This window comes from Fukomys damarensis, unplaced genomic scaffold (assembly GCF_012274545.1).
Source record: "Fukomys damarensis isolate Sample0158 unplaced genomic scaffold, DMR_v1.0_HiC HiC_scaffold_11, whole genome shotgun sequence".
Lineage (NCBI taxonomy): Eukaryota > Metazoa > Chordata > Mammalia > Rodentia > Bathyergidae > Fukomys > Fukomys damarensis.
Window position 1 is genome coordinate 6,461,698 of NW_022900923.1, and position 24,846 is coordinate 6,486,543.

General features: G+C 41.6%; 1 protein-coding gene across 2 annotated transcripts in view; it reads right to left on the reverse strand.

Annotated features, from left to right (window-relative positions):
- Kcnk2 (potassium two pore domain channel subfamily K member 2) overlaps positions 1-24,846 on the reverse strand; it is a 173,750-nt gene that overhangs the window by 132,963 nt on the left and 15,941 nt on the right. The window contains exon 1 of one of the 2 annotated variants that reach the window (XM_019210455.1): positions 12,650-12,797. The exons of the other annotated variant lie outside the window; for it this stretch is intronic. The gene's annotated coding sequence lies outside the window, so the exon portion shown is untranslated. Of the gene's footprint in view, positions 1-12,649; positions 12,798-24,846 lie in introns of those variants that run through there. 2 annotated transcript variants of the gene reach the window in all.

Genomic DNA, 24,846 nt, shown 5'->3' on the forward strand with positions numbered 1-24,846 from the left:
CAAACATTCTCATCCATCATAGCTACACCCTGCCTTCAAGCACGAGGGGATGTACAAGATGAGGTAATAATCGAGGGCACAGTGTTCATGCGGCATTGCGAGGAGCTTTCCTCAGACCCTGAGCATCGCAGGACGTGGTGTCAACATCACAGCTAAACTGATACAGCCAGTTATGCAAATACATAGGGTGTGTCAAAATCCCTGTCAGCAAAACAATTGGAACCAGCACAGAATCCCATCCCGGTGACTGGTTTTTAAATAAGAACAAGATAGGATGAGGAACATTTAGCCCGACCCCATGCCCCTGTGAAATCTGCTTCTCCATTTGTAATACCAAGAAAAATACAATTAGAAAATTTAATTAGATTAATAATTAATTTCCTCGAGGCAGGTGCCGGTCACATGCTGAGTGTACGCCTCTGGGAACTCTTCCCTGTTCTTTTCCTCTGGAAACAGGATCACAAGTGCCCACGTGTTGGTGTACACTCACAGCACCTTGTACACTCTTGTGTCCTTGTCCCTACATCTGGATTCCTCCATCGGACCACAAGTTACAGGGACAGACGAGGGAAGGCTTCTTATTTGAGCTCTTTTTTCTTTCTCCCACACTTGGTAGATATCCAAATATTTGTTGAATGGATAAGAGCAAGAAAAAAACCTTCCCCAACACACAGAGAATCAGCTGTTTAAGAGCACCAAAGGATTCCATCACAACCATGCTATTCATCATCAAATGCTTTTACTTCCTGCCAAGGTACTTGTGGTTCATCAGAAATCATGGTTTTTCCTCCACTCTCTTCATTATCCCAAGCAGTTCTAACAACACAGCTTCATTCAAAAGTCAGCACGATTTTCTCATAAAGATCCGGAGCTGTCCGGAATTGAATCCAGGCAGAGAGTATTGCCAGGTGTGTGTCTTCAGTTCCTCATCTGTGAAACACAGGCGAAATTTATATCGACTTCACCTTGTTAATGAGACTAAAAAATGCTCAGAATTCCACTTGAAATACATCGGAACTCGATAAGCATTAGTCACTGTTAATACTGCTATTGCCCCTGCCAGTGCTGAACTGTGGAAATACGGAAGGAAACGGGTTCCAGATAAGAGGGGGATGGGGAGGAGTCGACAGTGTCCCAGAGCTTGGTCCAGCATTCACTTGGAAGCTGGCTTTTCAGAGCCAAATGAGCAATCGTGATTCAGGACCCATGCAGATAACCCAGGTTGCAGAAGAGGGAGTGAAAGTACAGGCCCTTTGCCTTAGTAACAAGAGGACCCTAGCTCAGGCAACTGCTTTTTCAGGAGGCGAGCTCTCCGGCTCCCACTGTGGGAGAAAGAAGTGTGTCCCAAAGTGCAGCCGGCCCAGCACAGTAGGGGCGTTTCTGAGGCTGCACCATGTGCCCGGAAACAGAACTAACTTCCTGTTCTGATCCTGACTTCTTCACCAGGTTCTTCCAAAGATTTCCTTTAGGCTGTAGCCCAACATCTTGGACTTCTGCCCTCAGGACAGTGCTTTAAATTGTCTTGACTTTATTTTCCATCTCCTTAGCAGTCACATCTACCGGCCATGCTTCTGGATTTGCTTGGTTTTCTTTTCCTTTCTTCGTTATCAATGTGGTTTCCCAGACATGTATAAAACTGTTGTTTTCCACAAACAGATTTTTGGTTAAAGTGATACTTACAACCCCACTTTACTGGTTGCTAGGAGGACCAATGTATGCAAATGCAGTATGAACACAAGAAGGGCCCCGGATAAGGTGTGTGTTCTTAAACCCACAGGTGTAATATGTGCTTATCGCAGTGACTCATGTGTTTTACCTGCACTCTCCCTGCAGTTTATCAGGAATCTCTTTTCCATCACCCCAGTATTGCATTATACTCATTTTAATTAAAACTGAGTTGTCAAATATTTGCAGTTCTATTTTTAACAATTGTTAGTGACACTCTATTAGCACCAAGCATAGCTATTAATAGAATAGACAATCTTCTTTTCCTGTTTTTGTATCCACCCCAACTGTGGAATGCTAAATTTTATGGTGGTTTTTCTCTGGATGAAAGCTGGATGGAAACAAAAAAAATCTTGTTTCGTGTTTTCCATTGATACTTTCTCAGAAAAGACAGCCAGTAATGCATTGTTCAGATTCCAAATGCTGTGCCGAGCTCCTTGGGAACTAACTGTGTTTTTTCTTTCCCCCAAAGTGACAGATGTCATCTGCATTTTCCTGTGTGGCATTATCATCTTTGTATGTTGCATCTGCATATGTCCCCAAGTAGATTGAACTCCAAGCATCTTGCATATTGAGTTTGGGATGAAGAAGCCATAAGACGCAGTAGACGTTTTTAAAAAATTGAAACATATTTATTGATTACATAGGACTATACTAAACACGCCAAAAAATAAATGATAAATTTATGGAAACTAGGCAGGTTTCCCCACAAACGGTTGATTACATAGCTGTAAAGATGGCATTTCCATGGGCAGGAGACAAAAGGAAACACAAAGACAGGCTTGGAGGGAACTGTATAAAAACATCTTCTGAAGTGTGCCACAGATATTTATTTATATGATGGATATTTATCTGAATAAATTGCACAGGAGCATTTATCTTGTGGTGGGAATGCCTTATTTGCAATTGGTTGAAATATTAAGCACAGAATTAAATTATTTTTAATTCAGCTAGTGAGCATGTTTTTATCATTAATCTATCCTATATTTCCCCCAAATTTCCTAGGAAATCATTATGTTATGAAGTCATGAAACCTGATTGTGATAGAATATTGAGGGCACCTATTATTTATAAGTCTCTTTCTTGCTGGACAGTGAGTGGCTTTGGGCAAATTCCCCATCGGTCACGTTCATGGTTGTGTTCAAAATGTCTAACACACAGTACATCTTTGAAAAGGGCTTGTTAAAATAAACAACTACTTCAATAGGCCCAGAGGTTTGAAGAGCAGAGGAAGAAAATATGGTCTATGACACAATGGAATATTATTCAGCCACGAAAAGTGATGAAAATTTGTCATTTGCAGTAATATGGATGGAACTGTAGAACACTATGTTAATTTTGAAAGTATCTCATTATTAACTATTTCAGAAATACATAAAAGATTTGGAATGAGCATAAACCTGAATTTTAAAAGTACTAACATTGGCCAGATTGGCTTCAGATGTATTTTTCATTTATTTTCTTTTGAGGAAAAAGAGACAAAAACCGTAGTCCGAGTGCAGCCCAACCCACCCCTGCTCCTTCTTTCTTCCCACAACTCAGTCAGAGTTGATGGTTGTCCCCCCCCCGGCAAGTCTAAATTTATTTTTCTGATGTATGTAGGTAGCTACAAGACAGTAAGGCCTTTAAAATTTGCATCAATTATATCATAAGAATTCTCTTCAGCTTGCTCTTTCCCTTCAGAGTTTGTATTGTCAGGATTTATCCATGTTGAGACACACAGAGCTCTGGGAATGATACATCTTCCCTGATCAGATCTTGAGTAAAGCTGCAGATTACCCTCTACAATCTATTTGCCGTTAAATTATAAAACTAAGTACAGATTCTGTGACTAGGCGGCTCAGAGAGAGGCGGTCTCTTTAGCGGTTTTTCACATGTCAGACTGCGTGTGCCAGCTCTCTCTACGATTTATCAAAGCATAAAACCAGAGTTCAGGCCCAGGGCTCATAAATGACAGGTGGGGGCTGAACTGCCGGCCCCCCAAAGAGCCATGGCAAAAAATGCCCAGGCCTCACCAGATCCACGTTCAGTTTTGAGCACCAGCAAGGAAAGCAGATGGGAATTTCTCTTTCAAAATTTCAAAGGCGCTTTCTTTCCTTTCCTCCTAATTTTTTTTTTTCCAAGATATGGAATTTGTTAATACTCAGACCAGCTCAGGGAAGAGAATGTAGGAGTTTGTACTTGAGAGTAACACAGCTTCATTTATTTTTTCATCCCTGTATTTTTTCATCCCCTTCCCTCCATCTCTTGATCCCATTCCTGCTTGAGAAAGATCTGTCTCCCTACTTTCTACTATCTATTTTTAAATTTTGTTCTTTATTTATGCTTTGGGTTTCTCATATTGGAGAAACGATATGATAATTAAGCTCATGTAACTGATTTCTTTCACTTATTGTAGCCTCAAGCTGCATCTGTTTCCTAAAAAGTGACTCGTTTATTTTTCTCTATTACAGAGTGGTAATCCTTGCTTCATTGAAAGCAGCCTATATGTCCATCAGTAGAACCTTGGTTTTGAGGTCCTTAATGTTGTAGTAAATTTATTTCATGTTCCTGAATTCATGAATTTGATGCTTCTATGCATTTCTTGCTTTTCATGTTTTCCACTGAAAATTTGGCTAAGACTAAAGACCAATAATGAGCTCTTTGGAGAAATTTAAGGCAGGTTCACTGCAATTTCCGGCTCACAGGCCTATGTACTTGAAGATAACCATATGTGAAATATAGATAAAATAGATGAGACAGTGTTTGGCTTTGTAAACAGATTTATCTCAGGAGCTGTACAAGCCACAATAGACCCTAAAAGTTTTTGTTATATTCTCAAAAGTGTCTGTAGGTAAACTAGATGTGGTGGCCAGTGCTTACAACCCCAGCACCCTGGGAGGCTGAGGCAGGAGGGCCACAAGTTGAAGCGCAGCCTGGGCAACTTAGTAACTTAGAGAGACCTTGTCTCACAGTAAAAAAGGGCTGAAAATGCAACTCAGTGTGAAGGCCCTAGGTTTAATCCCAAGCAGGACACTCACAAAAATATGGTGTGCGTATTTAGATAAATCTCTGTGGGTAAGAAAATCCTTGATTATATACTGTCTAATTTCCCAACTTAAAACTACTTGAAATAAGTAAGATATTGGAATGCCTAAAAAAAATAATTTTATACCACCTTTCCTCTCCACAAATTCTTCAAATCAAATAGTGATCAAACTCATTTGACAAAACACAGCTAATTTATAAAAGCTTCACCCAGGACTGCAAAATCCTATGGAAACAAGAAATAAAGAGGGTGGGAGGAAGGAATTGGCAAGGAGTGCAAATTACATTCTGTTTACAACTGCAGAAGAATTTAAGTACAAATAATATAGAGACAGGCTTCAGCCTGGACACATGAGTATTAACGACCCTGTCCTCAGTGGCGTGTGGCCTCGGTGTGGAAGAAAACAGCATCCCTGCTCCAGTCCCCGAGGGCCACGCTCTTAGGCTGTATCGTCGTCCCCTTCCTGGCACAGGTTCTAGCTCCGCTAAAGGAAGCCGCAGACTTCTGCGTTACCTGCCTCCCTGGTGGGCAGCTGTGCTCGGGCGGTGTGCTGCCTGGGAAACACTGAGTGAGTGCAGGCCTGCTGGGGTCGCGAAGGGAGACACTGGTTTCTGCAGCCTCATTGCCACGGCGATCCATCCAAGCCTGAGTCCAGCACCTGGGCAGCCGGTGCAGCTTCTCACCTGTGTGAGATCCAGTCGCTGATTTCCTTCAGTGGGATCCGAATAGCACACACACTCACACAGGCACACACAGAGGCACACACAAAAACACAGAGACAGTTATCCAGAGCAGAAAGATTTTAAAAATGCAAAACTGGCACAGTCTTGTCTCAACTATCAAGTTCACTGTCAGCTGTGTTAGGTAAACGTTGTATTTTAGTTTGACTCAGAATCTCATTTCTCTAAGTCTCTTTGCATGAACACATGCAAATCTACACAGCTACCTGCCTTCTGGCCAGGTGTGGTGGTGCGTGCCTGTGGCCCCAGCACTTGGGAGGCTGAGGCAGGGGACGATAACAGTGAGTTCAAGGCCAGCCTGAGCTGCACAGTGAGACCCTGTCTCAGATAGTTGGATCAATAGATAGATGATAGATAGATAGATAGATAGATAGATAGATAGATAGATAGATACCAGACAGATAAATAACAGTGACTTGTTCAACTTTTCACATACGCCACGTACACAAGTAATAATTTCTATACTTGAGAACTCCTGCAAATTCACCTGTAAAACTTCACACTCTCTGTCCTTTTTGCCAGTGACTACCCTTCTACTCTGACTCTTACACATTTAATCTGCTGCTAATTTGGGGTTTCCTTTGAAATTATTATGAAGGGAGACTTTTCTTCTAGTGGCTCTATTTCTTCACATTCTTTCTTTATGGCCACTCAGCTTCCTATCCCTTGGACACGAAGGTGAGCAACCATGCAGCGCAGAACTCCTCTGTTCTCCTCCCACCCACTGTGGCCTGGTATGCACATCGTTCCTGCAGAGAATCGGGCCGAGAGATGCCTGGCCAAACCGTATGCTACAGGCGCAGGCAGGGTGCTTCTTTCAGGCAACACGGTGCACTTGCAGGAGCCTCCTTCCCAGAACTTGGTGGTATCAGCATTACTGAAACAACCCCTCTCCCTCTCTGGAGAGCAGGGAAAAGTAGCTCTCATGTTCTCGTGACGTGGCAAGTGGCAAATCCAAACTCAAGATGAGCGTGGGGATTGGCCGAGCGAGACGACCTGCTGCCTGATCACGCTTGCCCTAGAGGACGGCAGCAGTCCAGGAGCTGGCGGCCCTGCCCCTGACGTGTCTGTTTCTAACCTGCTCCCGGCCTGACAACAGTACAACCCTGCCAACCAGCCAGAGACTCCTCACAGCCTTCGGGATGAGGTCCAAGCTTCTGGTAAGAAACCGAAGGCTCCTCAATTGCATTGGCTTCAGCCCCGTATTCTGCCTTGCTACCCCAAGACTCTTGTTCCAAGCCTCGTTATTGCTTACTGTTCCCCCAGACAGGACAAGCTCTCCCCTACTTTGATTCCTTGCCTAAATTTCTCTTGCTCCTCGATCCAAATCCATGTGGCTAACTTGCACTCAGCCTTCAGAATTCCTTACAACACTGAGCATTTATCACCTCTCCTCCTTCCTCTCTCACGGGAGCTAGAAGGGCTCCTTCTATCCCCAAATGCCTCTTCTTTGCATTCTTTTCTCTCTGTCTCACAAACGTGCATTGGTTTTCTGTGATATTCATTCTTCTCTAAATCAGGGTCTCTATGTTTCATTTCCTGTACCTCCAAATTTCTGACAAGCCCACAGCCCATTACAGGCATTGGGGTAAATATTTGGAAAGGGAATAAATGAATTAAGGATCCAACCTTGTTTTTAAAACACCAAAATATTGTAAAAGCAGGCTTTGATCTGTGATTATATTTGTACCGTGGCCTATGTTTCTCTTAATACTGATAAAATAATTAGTCCCTCATGATCAAAGGATTATGAATATTGGGCTAATGATTTCATTTTGTATCTAAAGCTTAGAGTTCTCTCCTCGAGGTACATGCTTTTGGAAGGCAGATGCCATATTTATTTTCCCAGCATGCTCCAGCTGTCTGGCACTATCCAGTGTTGTCCAAGGTATGGCCAAAGTGGGAGCCACGTGACTGACGGATTTGGCCAGGAGCTGACCACGTGTTTTGTTCCTATCACAAGGAGTTTAAATTGATCCAAAGTTGTATGCTTTTAGAAAAATGCTGTAGCTATTCAAACTAACACTGACTGTCTTTGTTTGCTGCCTAGACTCATCTCTTCTCTCTAAATTAAAGCCCAGACTCTTATCTGTGTCTCTGGTTTCCAGCATAATGTTTTATTCCCTGAGAGTAATTTCTGACCTTTTGAGAAGTCTTACACAATTACCTCTGTCAGAGACCTGTGTAGTATTTAATGAAAGCCATGTATTGGCCAGAACAGAAAGGTAGACTGTTACCATTATAATCCTAATATTGTGTTGAAGATTGTTAGCATCTATTATTATATTGTAAAATTACTTCAAGCTGTGTTATAACTTATTAATAATTTTTGGAGTGTAAAGTCGTTGTTTAATTAAAGAGTCTATAACTCCAAGATTATTTCTTTCTAAAAGTGAAACAAATGGAATCCACTAATAATTCCTTCTTTATCCCACTTTCCCTTTGACTGTTTCCTCAATAATTTGCTCCTGAGGAAACAACTCAGGCCACAGTACTCCAACTCCCTTTTGGCAGTTAAAACTAGATCCAAGAACAGCTACTTCTTATTAGAGAAAACTAATACCTCTGGAATATTTTCAAAGAAATTCACTTCTCTTTTAAATCCACTCAGCTATTCACACTAACTCTTAAAATATTTTTATATAAAGGCTTCAAGTGCTAGTGCTAGTGAACTGGTTTTTAATCCAGAAGATTGTTTGGATGCAGGAGAGACTATCATAAGCTTTCTTTTTAAAACTCCAATACGAATAAAGCAGTTAAAATACTTGTTCTTTCTTTGAAGAGTTTTTTATTTTATTTTCAAAACATAGAAACCTATGATGGTCTTAGTTTTGAACAACAACAGTTTAAAGCAACAAAAACTTTTTAATAGGTACACTTAAACTCAATTTGGAAAAATGAGCTATATAACTATTCAGAAGATTTATGCTTCTAGCAAAATTTAAAGCATAAATTATGCTAAATATCATTATTTCAACATAGAAGCTGAAAGCAAGTGCTTCAGAACCTCATGGAAATTAGCAAAGTCCATATTATTCGAAGGTGATAATAGGTGATAATGATGAAACTATTAACTTTCATTCTCTTCTAAGCTAGTTCACACATTACCATCTCTTGACTGACTGGGCAATGTATACAAAATTTTGTGTATTAGTTATCTTTCTAACTGAAAAAGTCTTCTAATTAAGTTTATGCCCATCCTAGCAACAACTGTCAAAAAATCATAAGGCAGAGCTGGGGATTTAGCTCAGTGATTCTGTCTCCTGCCTCACAAGCACAAGGTCCTGAGTTCTATCCCCAGTACTAAAAAAAAACAAAAACACAAAAAGCAAAAACATAATGCATATGTATGGTTTTATATTGTACATACCCAGAAGCTATTTTGAAAAGTATCTATTTTCATTAGCATATACTGACTCTAGTTTTTCTAATATTACTATCTCCTACAATCAGAAATTTAAGATATATATGTTCAGTCTTTCTGGAGTACAATCACATATCCTTAAACCGAAAAGCTAGCTAAGTGTGTTCTTACATTTAGTCTTTTGTAATTTTATATCCACACAGATAGTTCTAAACTTAAGAAATCCTATGTTGTACTAATATTTCTTATTATTTTTAACATATTTTACCGAGAAGATAATTTATATTCAAAGAACATTCAGGTATAGGAATAAAGAATGTGTTTCAGTACAACATGAAGACTAGGTCACGAAAGTAAATCACACCACACCTAGGTACATGGCTAAGTACAGCTTCATACTTTTCTCTGATCAGCTACTCTGCTCTTCTTCAGAACTCTCACTTGGTACATGTCACCGGAAAATAGTTAGAAAGAAACTGGGTCTAATTAAGTTTAAAAATTCATTCTGAAGCTGGGAGTTTAGCTCAGTGGCACCGTGTGCCTGCCTCGCAAGTGCAAAGTCCTGAGTTCCATCACTGGTGCCAAAAGCAAACAAACAAATAAATGAATAAATGTCTATTCTGAGTCAGTCACCATCTAGGTGCCACCCAGTCCTTGGGGACTATTTGTGTTGCCCTCTATGTTCTCCTTGCCCTTCTCAAAGCTGACATCAAGGGCGTGGGGAAATGGCCATGTAGACTCTTGGTTCTGAGAGGAAGGAGGCGCCTGAGGAGGTAGGTCTTGCTACTTCTTTGTCATACATTAGTTGATCCCATGAAATCCCTTCAGCCTGGTCACTCCTGGAGAACTCTGTTAGCACCAAATCTTTTTTTCTTTTTCTTTTTTTTTTTTTTTTATTGATACTAAGGGATTGAACCCAAGGCCTTTGCACTGAGCTATATTTTCTTATTTGAAACAGGGTCTCGCTAAGTTGTTAAGTTGCCCAAGCTGGGATCAAACTTTTGATCTTCCTGCCTCAGGCTCCCAGAGTGCTGGGATTACAGGTGTGCACCATGACACCTGGCACTAGCACCAACTCCTGAGCTCTCCCACCAATGCACCAAGAGTCTTCTGTGTTGTGCTGCGGCCCCTGCCTCACTTACCCACTTTGCCTGCTGTTAACTCTGGTGGGAAGCACTACAGATTCAAGCTGTCCTGGCCCAGTCTGTGGGCTCTGATGGAGAACCCGTGCCACAGGGAGGCTGAGGTGGGCTCTTTGCTGCAGCAGTCGGCAGTGTGGCTGACTATGCCCCAGATGCCCTCTGCCTGAGTGGAGGGAAGAGGATGCACTTCTGACTTGCTGCTTCCTCTCTCTCCTCTTCCATCTCCTTCCTCTTGTCTAGGGCTAAAATCATGGGCTTTTTTACTTCCTGTCTGTCGCAGATCTCCCATAGATAAAATTCTGTGATCTGGTTTGGCCAAGCCTGGCATTTTGAACTAAGCAATAGAAACTGTAAAATTTGAAAATCCTTTCTCTTTCAACAGTCTTTCTGCCTCTTAAAGCCATTGACTTACTGAATAATCCTGATTTGAAAATCATAATATAAACAGTATATTTATCTTGAACAAGCAATCTTAAACCCAACTTTACCATAAGGCAAATGGATAAGCTGGCTTAGGAGAGCTGTTTGTACATTGAGTTGTTGTTTTTATAAGAAATCATATTTTTGTAACTTTCTAAATTGTTTTGTTATTTTTGTTATTGTCGACTCAACAAATTTTGTGCATTATTAAAGCAGAGAAACAGGAGGATTTTCAGAATTATTTTCATTATTATCTGTAACAAATTTAAGTGCTAGCAAATATTCCGTATGAGGAGGTTGAATCAATAATTCAGCAGCATCACTGAAATATTCACGGAGCTCATATTATGTACTGGATATAGCCCTTGGCCCTTGGCCCTCGGAATACAGATAGTACAACTGGAGTACAGAACCACTTCTCCTGAGTCACCTGAACCTGGCAGATGCCCCAGGGCCAAGTCCTCCCAAGTCACCCTGACCTTTGTCCTAAGACCTACTGCGCTAGAGGTAGAAGTAAGAAAACAAAGATCCCTGGGCCCCCTCAGGAAAAGTCCAGAATCCCCACCCAGGACACAAGCGTGCCAGGCTTGGTGGAAAGCCCTAAAATAACCTTTTGTCTGGAGGTCACTGAAGATTCACACACACACGGACAGCATCTCATTTGATGACATAACATCCACTTAGAACAGAGTGCATCATGGGAAGGGCCATGAAGCCAGACATAGCTGCCATGACTCAGCGCCCTGTCAATCACGTTGGCAGCCTTGTGCGGGAGGAGCCAGTGGGAGCCACTGCAGATCTGGAGCAACACTTTAAATTCCTAAACTCAGGGCCTTCAGCGCTCAGGACCTTTGCTTTCCAGCGCGCCAGCCAGCTCACTCCAAGTGTACCAGCGCCTAAATTAAACTTTGCTACTCTTTCCTTAACTTCCATGGCACAGCTGATTCTGTGTTCATCACGTGCAAGAACCTGGGAGCCCATCTGGGACCCCATCACCCACAGAAACGCTTTCCGAACAACGTGGGCAAGGCCGCAGCTCTCTCTAAATTCCAAATTCTAGGAAAGAGCAACGTACAGGTGCACTTACAGATACCCACATTTATGGGCCAGAAAAGCAGAAGGAAGAAGCACATGTACGAAGAAACAAAAGAGCGCACTGCCACCGAAGAGTCTGAGGGACTTTCCTGGGAGGGCTGGCTGAAGGAAGCGCCCCACAGAGTGACTTTCAAGCTAAGAATCACTCGAGACAAGAGCCAAGAAGAAGCCCGGCATATAAGATAAAAAAAGAAAAGTAACAGGAAATTGAAGGAGAAAAGTAGAGAGAGACTGGAAGCGTCAAGGGGAATTACACCGGGCTTTACGAAGGAGGAGAGAGGTTTGGATTTACAGCACAGTGCAGAGCAAAGAAGGCGCAGGAGAGGGCTAACGTGGAGACAGGATAATCGGCATTTGTGGAGAAAGCCTGGGGCAAAGACAGAAGCAAAGGCCACCACAGGCATCCGGCGGGAGCGAGAGAGCGGCAGAAACGGAACACGGTGACTCAGTGGGTGATTGGAAGGCGAGTTAACAGGACACACTGAGCGGCGAGAGAGGAGGAGCCGGCAGTCTCCGGAAGGGCGCAGAGCGTAAACTGAGCGCACATCCGTTTCCGCTCCACGTAAGGACCACCCTAAATCCCACCGAAAGACGCGGGCAGGAGGAGAACTGTTGCGTCTCCCAGACAGGAAGGAGGGAAAATGTCACAAGCTCGCGGGATCAGAACCTGGGCCAGCTACTTCTTCCATCTTTTTATTTTTCTCCTTTCTCAAAGCCTTTCATTTTACTCACCGTGATCATCTCTTTGGCATAACTACTATGTTCGCCCTCCTCGCCACTCCGGTTGAGGTAGAATAGAACAAACGAAGGTAGAAAGAATAATCATCATTTTTAAATTATACTTTTAAAAAACTGCAGCTTCAGGGCACGAAGTTACCCAAGGTTATACTTTTTCCCCCTTCTAAACGCCTCTCTTTAAGAAATACAGTAGATTGGCCCGAGAGCCTTTCTCCTATAGAATGGGCCATTGCCTTTCTGTAAATGGAGCGCACTGCCCTTTCTCTCCTTGCCTTCCCCTCTTCTCCAGCCTTCCCCCTTCCCTGCATCTCCCGCCCTCCTCTGCTTGAGTCCCATGGCTCCTGTCCGCCCCCTCACTCCCCTCTTGCCTGACTCAACCGAAACGTGCTATCCTCACCGATGGCGAAGACACCACAGATCTAACGAGCTGAGGAAACTCGAGCGGTAGGGGCAGAGTGGCTTCTGCTGCGCAGAATCGGTCCTGGGTGTGGACACTGGCGCAGGCAGGAGCCACAACTTTTGTGATCAGCCCTGCAGGCCCTGGCCCTCACCCCAGGGCTGCACTGTGAACAGAGACTTCTCATTCTGCTCTGACTCGGGTCCAGCCCCTTTGTGACGTGACTGATCAGAGTTAGACACCCTTAATGGTCATCTTGGGTCTTCCTACGTCTCCTACCAGGTATGATTCAAATGCAAAGAGACGCTTAATAAGCAGATGTTAATTTCATTTTTTAAAAATGTATGCGCCTGTGGTTTGCAGTTGCCTCATGCACAGGCTTACCCTGACTGCTGGATCACCCACGTGCATAAAGAACAGAGCTGGAAAAGAGCTAGCAGCAGACTGAGAAATGGAACAGCAAGCCAGCTGCAGACTTCAAAGCAAGTGATACAGCTAGGTACTGATCACATACCACTGTCACTCTGCCACAGACGGTGTTGGGCCAGCTACACATAGTCCTCACAACAAATATTTTAGATCATTGTGCATATTATTCCTATTCTAGTAAAGTGATGGTTACGTTTCTGGGACAGAAACAAGTCTCCGGGAATTGGATCTGGTGCTGTTGCCTTCCCAGCCTCGGTGAGCATTTGCCTCTTAGATACCCTGCCTTAAAACGGGGTGGATATTACTTTCTACAAATGTTTTATACAGTAAAGCACAGAGGTGACTCTGATATGGCCTTAACCCACATCTCCTTTGCTAAACAAACTTTCAGGACATCATTTCACCAGGACTTGGTGATAATACTAGTCGTACATATCAGTCTACCAAACATGCTAGTCTAGATGCCCTCACACCCCCAGCTTTCTACATACTCTTCAGTGCTTTTATAAGCCACTTCTTCAGGTACTAGGACATGTTCTTAAAGATTGACGCAGAGTAAACTGTCTTTGAGGTGGCATTAGACTTTAAATACACGCTTTAGGGTTCACCACCCATTTGCTATTGTACATAAAACAGGTATCTCTCCCCTTGTGCGGAGCCGCCAGGCAGGAATCCTCAAAGCAATGCCATGTGCAGCCCCTCAACGTCGATGTCCATGAGCGTTGGTTGTCGCCATTCCTCAAGCAGATCAGAGCATCTAGGGCAGATGACATCAGCTCCACCATCAGCCCAGTGAACATTTCTTCCAGATAGAGAAATCCAAACAGGAGGCAAAGAGTTTCAGCTCCAGTGAACAGGAGGCTGGGAGGTAGGTATGGAAAGCAAAAGGTGCAGAATCTCTATTCAGGTGGGAAGCAGTCAGACCCAAAATCATATAAGAACCTGGAAAGGGCATCCAGGGATACCATTTTACTTCCTCACTAGAAAAGGAGAGGCCTTCTACAACCAGGAACTCAAAGGATGTGTCCTTTTCCTCTGGACCCCTCGTGAGCTGCTAAGAATACAGCTGACCCAGGCCAGCGATTTAGCTCAGTGATTCCACCGCCTGCCTCGAAAGCACAAGGTCCCGAGTTCGATCCCCAACACACACACAAAAGAAGAATACAACTGACCCCACACCAGCAGATCTTCAAGAAGGCCTTATTACCTCTCACTGAAAGCAAACAAGCAGTGCAGTGTTCCTCTGCTGGTTCTTTCTCCGAGCTTGCGTGGGCTCCTGCGGAAACAAGTGTGTCCGAAACAGACACACACTCTGATCATACAGAGAGGGCTTCTCCTCACTGACAATGATCGTGAAATTTCAGACATTTGTGTGAAGGTGGTGTAAACACAATCCCACTCCGATAGCTTTTGGGCCTTGCTCTCCCTTGCTGGGGAATATCAGTGAGGCGTTGTTAAGAGGCAAAGTGTGATCAATACGTTTAAAATAATATGAGCGGATTACTCCAGGGGAAGATTTGCACCAGTCATAGCTCAGGAGTGGTGGCTCATGCCTGCAGTCCTGCACCTGAGCAGGAGGATCCCAAGTTTGAGCCCAGCCTGGGCAATTCGGCAATTTAGCAAGACCCTGTCTCAAAACTTAAAATAGACAGGATTGGGGAAGGCCCGGAGCTGAATCCCCAATACCAGAAGTAAAGGGGAAAACAAACAAACAAACAAAAACACTTGCACAATTCTCAACTGTTTTAGATTTCGTGATAAATGATATTCATATAATATTCTCAAACATGCAATTCATTTGATCCGGTTACCATGGAATTTTAATTCTATATTCACTATTCAGATGAGTGATCTCACACAGGACCTGCATGCCCCACTTTCAAATCGGTGATTTAAAGATGTGGTTCCGTGGGCATTTGACTTCCTTGTGTAATTGGTATTTGTTAAAGACGAGCTGCCACGCAGTTCATGTGAAGAGTGTATGGTGTTAGGAGAAAATACAAAAAGTAACTTCTACTGTATGTACAGAGACCAGTCTTTCTGAATAAGCCATGACTGGTTTCTGTGGAAAAGGCCCGGAAGCCCTCCCTAAGGACCGGAAAATATGTCCTAGTCACATGACAGATAGTTTCCTTGTTTCCCCATGGTTTTAGGTTTTCATTCTCGCTTGCTGTTTACAGGGAGACACAGGAGCTACTTCCACAGAGTACTCCCTGCATGCTCCTACTGCACTCTCGTTCCTGCTTGTCGTCCCTGGCAGACCTAGGGACCCTGGTGGCCATGCATTGCGCCTTCAGGGCAACCAGCCATTCCCAGCATGCGCTTGGCGTTTGCCTCGGGCAGCTGAATTTCACCCAAGTGAGCAAGCCCCTTCCCTACTGCTATGATGGATTCTGCGCTCCTGGAGCAGGGCTGGTGAGGCCACAAAGCCTCCCTGAAGCTGCTGGCTGCAGCTCTGTCGGCCCTGGGGTCCTGGAGTCAGAGCTCAGAGCCAGCAGAGAGCAGCATGGAGAAGAGGGGCTCCAAAATGCCTCCGACAGTCACTCCCAACTACCCAATTCCTGTCCTTCATGGCATGGGACACAGAGCACTCTGAAGGCAAGACAGTCTAACAACGTCCATGGGATGAATTTTTACAGAAAGCACCACACTGAAAAAATACACTTACAACTCAAAAAAGTAGACTTGTCTCTTACAGTGTCCATATGGAAGATGGATTAAAGGAGAAAAGAATACAGCCAGGCTTGCACTGGGTTTTGAAGTAACTGTGCATTGTCCAGTGTTTACACTGAGGCCCTTCTACACGTTAGGGCAGCAAATGTTTGTTGATTAACTGATTTCTGATGCCTTTCTACTTTCCTAGCTATAGTCCTGTATCTCTCAAAACTGATACAAAGTGTCACAGTGGTCACATGGTAAGTATTCAATTAGGTGTGGTTTTTTGTGCTATTGTTTAAAAGTCACTATTATTAAGAGAATTGGAGATAATATTTCTGTCCCTTTTCTGTGAAAAAGTGTTTCTGAAGAACAAAGTTAAATTTTACTTTTTTTTTTTTTTGCAGCACACTCAGGCAATAGTTTCCTGTCACAATATTGAAATTTCCACTTTAATTGTAGCAAGGAACCATATTCTTCATGTTTTCTAAACTTTTCCAGGTTTTATCTGGAAAGTTTTGAAATTATGTTTAACTTTATCAACTTAGAAACTCTCTAGAAAATGTAATCCCTAAAACAAAGGGTATTGTAAGTCATCACTTTCTTTTTACAAATATGTTTTCTTTTTGCAAAAAGCTTAACCCAACAGTGACCTACGCTCTGCCCAGGCTGCAATATCCTCCTTGCACCAAAAGCTGCTGCTGTAAGCAGAGCCAGTGCCTCTGATTTATATCACATGATAAACCCAAACACTTACTTGTGATGCACATTTTCATATGACTGCTTTAACTTTGAAGTCAGATTGTTTAGCTAGTTCTGAGTCTTATAACGTAAAAGGAAGAAGATAACACGTTTGATTTTCAGAAGATGATTTAAGTTTTTAAAAGGTGAGAAACCTGGTGACAATTCAAGGAAGCCTGTGTCTGTCATTCTAACGACAGCTTCCTCCTGGCTGTGCTGGAGAGAGTCTCTGGGTGTGGGATTCCAATGTTGAAAGGACAAGCATCAGGTGACTATTTTATATCAGAAAATCAAGTCTCCTCTAGTTCCATGTTCTGATATATAAAGGTCAAGTTTGACCTTAGTCAAATATATTTCCAAACCATATCCACAGCACCTGGAAAATATTAAAATGATACAGCACTACAATTAAAATTCGTGACTCTACCGTATATACATTTCATCCTTTAAGGATTTTTTTCCTAGATATATACATTTTTATGCCAAAGGCCATCTCTAGAAAATGTAGAGTCATCTATTTCTGAAATGGTATTTTATAAATCAGAACCACCTGTTGACAGATTTCCATCCATCCCACAGGACTCTTTCATCAGCTCTACCTTCCCAACTCTGACATAGAAGCTATAAATCTGGAATAGCTTAGTATTTTCGAAGCACTCCTGGATTGGACTCGATCCTTGGTGAACCAGATTTTTCTATAATGACTTGAACAACTAATGTGCATATTTCTGTCCCACAGAAAGCTGTAGAGCTCTGCTTTTGGGAGTCGCTTTCACAGTATAACGGACGTCTGTTTTGCCAGTGGCGAGTCTTTCAACAGAGTAATTACTGCAAATCGCACCCTTCGCAGCATTAGGAGACGGATTCATGAAGCACATGCCGGCACTCTTGCAGAAGTGGCACATTCGCTGGCAGGGCAAAACCAAAGGCAACAGAGTGGAAAATTTCCTTTCTTGGTGACGGCTCAAAAACCCTATTGCAAACACATAGATTATGTTGGACAAATACCCAAGGACATTGTTTTATTTTCAAAACTTAGTCAAGGCCCATCTATACATAGACTGAAGGAGAAGGCTTTCAGATAATATTCCAAGGACAGCATTTTCAGAAGCTGCCTGTCAAATCCAGCAAAGATTACATGCATGTACTGAGTTGTTTCAGCATGCATTTCAGAACAAAACAAGAAATGCATAAACTTTTAAAAAGTTCTTATCTCACTGTTACTCACAAGGTCCTCTTTTGATGAACAACAAACAGCAAGATTACATTCTCTTTGAATTTTGGTTTGCAAAGAAAGATTATCACATTCAGAGAGGAGATTAGAACCCTTGAGGGCATAATTAATGTCACAGAGACCCATAAAATAACTCCTCTGGCCTAATATTGGGTTTCATCTGAGACCAGGAAGGGTTATTTTCCTGATTGGAATACTTGCTGCTTCACATTTCAGTTAATCTCAAATATGTCTTTAATTTTGTTGATTTTTTAAAAAGGAATACCTACTAAGCATGAGAAATACACACAAATACACATGTATAAATACAGAAACACCAGATATCAACTTATAGGATCTTGCCATGGCCAATCAAGACCCCCAGTTATTGTCCAATTTGCACATCTCCTAACCACTGCTCTTTCAGGGTTCTACTTTTTACTGCACAATTATGACCGTGCATGGTAAAAGGATCAATCCCTTAATTCAATCAGCTAGTGAGCACTTTGCCAAGCACCCATAATGCATAATATTCAGCCGAATAATAACATTTGTACCATTTTATAACAGAAAATTGAGAAATTTAGAGGACAGGCAGCAAAACCCAGGTCTCCAAAGAAATCCCATTTCCTTTCAATTACATCATGCTATCCAAAGTGTGTTTTAGGGTATTATGAGATAATTTGTGCAAAGACATCAGGAAAGTTCTGCATTAAGTAATTAATAGGGTTCTTTACCATATGAACTACCAGATATAATGCATTGTACAAACCACCCAGAGGAAGATAATATTTAGACTATTACCAGGGAAAACACTCTCTCTGGATAAGCCATGCTTACAAATGCAACAAAATGATTTGTTCAATCTTTGTTCCCTTGACCTTATGTTCTCTCTGTGACTTTCTGCATAAATATCGTCTGTGAGACTGAACTCCTACAGAGAAAAGACCATTTGCTTAGACTTCTGTTGTGGTTTTGATCTTAAATGTCCCCTAAAGGCCCATCCTCTGAAGGGATGGTCACCCACTGGGGCACTACTGAAAGGTAGTGGAACTTTTAGAGGTGAGTCCTCGAGGGAGGACATTTAGGTCATGTGGGGGCACGTCCCCAGAGAGGATAGTGAACCCTGGCCCTTTCTTTGTTTCTTGGCTGTGTAGTGAGCAGCCTCCACCACATAATTCCTCTATGACGCACAGTGTCACCACAGGATCAAAGCAATGGGTGAAGCCAAGTGACCATGGACCGAACCCTCTGAACATTGAAGGCAAAATAAATCTTTCTTTCAAGTTGACTTCTCCACTTGTCTTTGCCACACTGATGAAAAACCAACAACAGCCTCTTATTGCCATTCACATGATGGCCATTCACAAAACACAGGTTAGCAGGCTGTGCTTCCCCCTGCGGCTATCCACGTTAAAATATAATTGATAACTCTTTGATTCATCTGAAAATCATCAAGGATGACAGTGAGATCATAATTCTGAGCATATCTACAGACACACAGAAATTAAAGAATTTCATACATTTTGAAAACAAGTATTTGAATATAAACCCAAAATTCTCTGACTAGCAAAGTTTGACTACATGAAGTTTTGTTGAGTAGCCCCATTAATGATAGATGAAGACAGGAAAAAAAAAGTTTCCCTTTCTTATTGTTTTGCATTATAAGAGAAAGCTTAAAACATTTGATTTTCATCTCATTTTCTGCCACTGCAATCTTCTTGCTATCACTTAGCACATTCTACAAGCCACGCAGAATGTTAGGAACTTCCCGTGTGCGGATCATACTTTAATTCCTGCTGGAACTTTGAGAAGTAGCTTTTGTCATCCTTAGTTTATAGATGAGGGGACTAATGCTTACTTAAATCCTTAAGAAGGAGCAGAGCCATTTAAACCTCAAACATATGACAAAATGGAAAATTGCCATTTTGAGGAATAATCTTCTGAGTATTTGGTTCCTAAAACCTCGACTGAAGGCTGGAAATCTAAGACTTTTTTTTTTTTTTTTTTTTCTATGACAAGTCGATGAGGTGGAGATGAGTGAAATGCAAGGGTAGAAAAGTTTGGAAGGAAGTGAAGCCCAGGGTGTGAAGTTTGTGGTTTGGCACGAAGATCTTGTCCGGGCTTTCTTTCCCTGGAGACTCTCTGTCTGGCGTTTCCGTTTATCCCCAAGCAGGCTGTAGAGGTGACAAGTCCGGTGGATGTCATCACCTGGGGCAATGCTGGTCGGCAGCACCAGTTCTCAGCTGGCTGAATCCCACATAGAGAAGAGAAAGCTAGTTTGCCTACGTCCTCATGGCAAGCAAAGGACCACACTGTATCTAAAACCCCAAATACCTTTCCTACCCTGTCACATTGACTCTCACACTCAGCCTTAACTTCTTAGTCGTCCTGGCTTCGAGAGCAGCCACTCTCTCTCATAAGCAGATCCTACCAGTAAGTGAGTCCGTCTCTTTCTTTGTGCTTCTCCCCAGGTCCCCGTTCATCGTACAGTCGTAAGATGAAGACATGAAGGTTTAAACTATCTTTCTTAACATCACACAGTTCCTCAGGAGCAGAGCCACGTCTGGTTTCATCCTAAAGAACCATGTCTATAAAGTCAAACAGGCCCGGGTTCAGATTCCGTCTTGTCACTGAATGAGAAAGGTGGCCTTGAGTAAATTGGGTTTGTAACCTCTCCGATCATGTTTTATCTTTAAAGCTGAACTAATAATAGTACTTTTCTTATAAGCAACCTTAAGAATTAAAGTTATCATAAATGTTCTACGGCACTTGTGCCTTACCACAAGCCCCCAAGATGGATAGGCTGTTATTTTCTCAATAGATATGAGCATGAGTTAGAGATGGGTTGAGTAGCTTGCCCAGCGCCCCATCACAGCTAGTGGGGAGTTCAGATTCAACAACAAACTGCCTGGCTCAAAAGGCTCTGAGCACGACAGCACTGTAATGCAAAGTACGTAGCCCAGGTCGTGGAGCCAGGGCTCTGCTGTACCATGATCACCCTCTTTTCCACTCCATACCCTTCTGAGAGTGGCATGGCCACACCGCTCAGTCCCCAGCTCATTTCAACTCAGGGTAGCAAAGGGCTGTCCTGGGAAGCAATGATCAATGAGAGAATCCACTCGTTCATCTGCCATCCAAAGCTTCCGGATTTCAGGGTGCTCAACATAGATGAGTTCCACAGAGGGTAAACAAAAAACTACGAACAAGCAAATTGTATACGGTGGCAAAGATCAAGTACTGAGCTAGATACAATCCAGAAAAGAAAAATACTTGTAAAAAGAGTATTTAAGGGGAAAACAATATAAACTCGCCATCAAAAAGAACTGCGTTATATGGTTGTACAAACCATAATTTTCTAAGATCCTAAGTATTCCCTACTCTGCCCCTCTTCATTTTAAATTTTGTGATTATTATTTTACTTACATTAGGTCCCTCTACCACTTTACACAATCAGGTAGCTTCCAATTACTCCTCTTCAATATCCAACACCATATCATTTGACAGTGACTCATTTCTCGTTTGGAAAGTAATAGAGATGTAACAACTTTGGATGGGGCTTACCGGAAAACTCATAAAAAGAGTGTCCTCTGTGAGGGCTCAGGAAATGTAGCTCCTGTGATAAATGGCTGATTAAGCAATGCTTCGACTTGCAAGATCATTTTGCTTTTACATGAGAAGGTTTATTAACAGATAGAATTGTCATTCCTTCCTGAAAGAGCTGCAGTCCAACTTCTCGGTTAGCTTGTTAAACTGGAATATATTCAGTTTTTCAAGTCAAAATAACTTTTATTTTGAGGGTAAATGCAGTTGAGAAAAATTAAACACCAACCGGGACACAGAATGGTGCTCTTCTTGGCAATGATGTATCAGTAAAATTCACACAAATAGACCTAAATTTCACTTCATATTCTTATAGATATTCATAAAACAAAATGACTAATTATTGATTTGTATTGTGTGTTTTTCTTCAGGTACAAGTACAAGCGTCTTTGCATTTCTTCAATGTTATCTGCCCAACCTAATTTCTACCCTAACTGAAATCTTAATTCTCTTCTTTTGATAGCATAATCGTTTCCATGGAAACAACAAAAGATGTGGCAGTAGTCTGTGCTGCAGGTGAAAATAATCATAACATATTGATAAGCCATCTTAAGGTTCCATTTTCATGTAAACGACTTTATGAGAGGAGAGACCACAAAGGGAAATGGAAGCAAAGTGGCATTTAGAGAGCAGAAGTGTCTGGAATAAAATGTTTTCCAGTGGTTTCAGTGATGTTTAGAGAAGAATCAGAGAGAGAGAGAACTTCAGCTCATCATACTCCTTGATTAGTCTTTGTTTACAAAGGACACTTTAGAATTTACTGTGGAACAGAGGAAGGGGGAAAATGACCAGTTGATTCAATTTCTATGTCCCTTTGCAAATTCTTTGGGGACAGAATGAAAAATATGGAAATAAAAATAAAAAGCAATCCCAGAGCCTGTCTGAAATCCTGTAAATTCTGTGTCTCTGTAAAGTGGTCCAGACAAAGTTCACAACTTTAAAGAATAAAATTTGGACCCTGAAATAGAAAGTCTACTCCCTTCACACATTCACATCCTTTTCCACCACATCTGTCCATTTCTGGGGGCCCAACCCTGTGCGAGCCGGACCAGCAGGAAGGTCTGCCTGCCTCGAGGGTGCGGCAGGAGTTGCCCTGAGCCGCTTTTGTTTCGGATCTGACCAAAGCTCCAAGGACAACACTGGCAAGCCACAGGACAGGAACTGGAGGAGGAGGACCCTGGAGAAGAGTCAAAGACGAGATAAACAGACAGACTCAGTTCCCTCCCTGTCCAAGACTAGGAGAGCGCAGGGAGACTGAGGAGCTGGAAATGCCTTGCTTCATCTTGGAGGAGCAATGGGGACCCCTGTCACTGAGCACACACTGCTGCCTTCTACCACCTTGTGTTCCTCTAAGAAATAGAGAGAAGCGCTGTGATCAGGAATGATGGAGATCACCGCAGAGTCTACAAGCATTAAAAAGATAATAAGCATGTTTTTAAAAAGCGATGTCAATAAATTTGATATGTGAAACTGACAAATTCCCTGAATAAGAAAAGATATCAAAACTAACAGGCAAATATGGACTATCTCCACACTAATTATATTAATTATATTAATGCAGTCATCATATTAATATCCTAATTTCTCATACCAATTTTAATCTCAGATAATTCTGTTGATGAAGTCTACCAAACATTTAAATAAAAATATTTTAAAATTCTTTCAGAAAATAATGAAAAATATTTGACATATTTTATGGGGTCAATCTCACCCTTCCCTCAAGACCCAGTAATGGCATTGGAAAAGGAGGAGGAGGAGGGCGAGGAGGAGGAGGAGGAAGAGGAGGAGGAGAAGGAGCAGGAGAAGGGGGAGAAGAAATAAAACTACAAACCAGTATACTAAACCTCATCAGCTTTGGCCTAGAAATCCTTAACAGATACTAATGATTCAAGTGCATGAATACATAAAAAGTCAATCCATCCCACATATTAGGGTTTATCTCAGAAACATAATAAAGGACAACATAAAAACCATATGATCATTGTAGTAGATACAGAATTATCACTTAACAAACTTATATACTCATTTATAAAAATGAAAATCTCTCAACAATCTTATGAGCCCAACTAAAGGTGATTACCAAAAACAGAAATAAGAAACACCAGAATTCTAGGGCTAACAGCATGAGTAATAGTGAAACAGTGAACGTTAATTCCTTCACCCCTCTAAGACCAACATATTCATTCTTGCTACTTCAGTACTGAGCAAGAGTCTTAGCAAAGGTAATAAGGCAAGAAAAAGACTAAAAAGAATTAGGGTTAAAAGAAAGCAACAAAACAACTGTCTGTTATAGATGGTATCAGAAAATTTTTAGACATTCATAAAGCACTACTAATACTAGTAGAGCCAATACGTGAATTCATCAAGGTTGTTGGATAAAATGTCAATACTCAAAATCAGTCAAGTATATAGAAACTATTGGAAAATGAAATTAAGGAAATATTAGTACATACAATAACACCAAAAACATGAAATGCTAAGGGATACATTTAATGACATATTTGCAACATCTGTACACTGAATACTACAAAATATTGTTGGTATTCATTAAAGAAGACTTAAGTAAATAGAGAGCTATAATGCTTTCAAGAATTAAAAGTCTCAATCCTGTTAATATAAAATACTCCCCAAATTGATTTATAGAGTTAAGATAATCCAGCTCAAATTTTAAGCAATACACAGACAAGCTCACTCTAAAATTTATTTGAAAATACAAAGTACATAGAACAGTTAAAACCATGTAAAAAAGAAAAAAACGTAAGACTGCATTAAAGCTTTAATACTCTCTGCAAAGCTATTGTTATTAAGACAATGTGATTATTGATGTAATGACAGAAAAATGGAACAATGGAATAAAATAAATAGTCCAGATGTGGACTTACACATATGCAAAAAACTGGATTTCAACAAAGGCACGAAAGCATTTCAGCGAGGGAAAGGAATGTCTTCCCAACAAGTGGTGCTGGAACTGCTGGTTGTCCATATGGAGAGCAAATGAATCACGATGTTTATCCCGCCATACATCAAAATCAACTGGAGAAGGAGGGCAGGCTCAAAAGTAGAGCCAAAATGATCCATTTTTTAGAAAAAGAAAACATGGAAGTGTGTCTTCACACACTTGCAATAGGCAGAGATTACTTACACCATCCTCAAACAGCACCTACCATTAAAATTAGTGAATTAAAATTCATAAAAATGAAAACCTTCTGATTGCCAAAAGACATTGCTAAGAAAATGAATAGGCAAGAATGGACAAGGAAAAACATTCCTTTTGCTGTACAAATACCTAACAAAGGACTAGTACCCAGGATACATAAAGAACTAAAAACCAATTAAAATACACACTATGCCAAATACTGATGAGGCTGCAGTGCGATAAAATCGCTCATCCATTACTGCCGGGCACGCAAACGCAGAGCCGCATTAGGAAGTCATCTGACGCTTTTTTAAAAATCCAGTTAACTACATCCTTATCACAAAAAACAGCACAATCCCAACTTTAAATATTTACACAATTGAATTAAAACTTTATTGTCACCAAAAAAAAAAAAAAAAA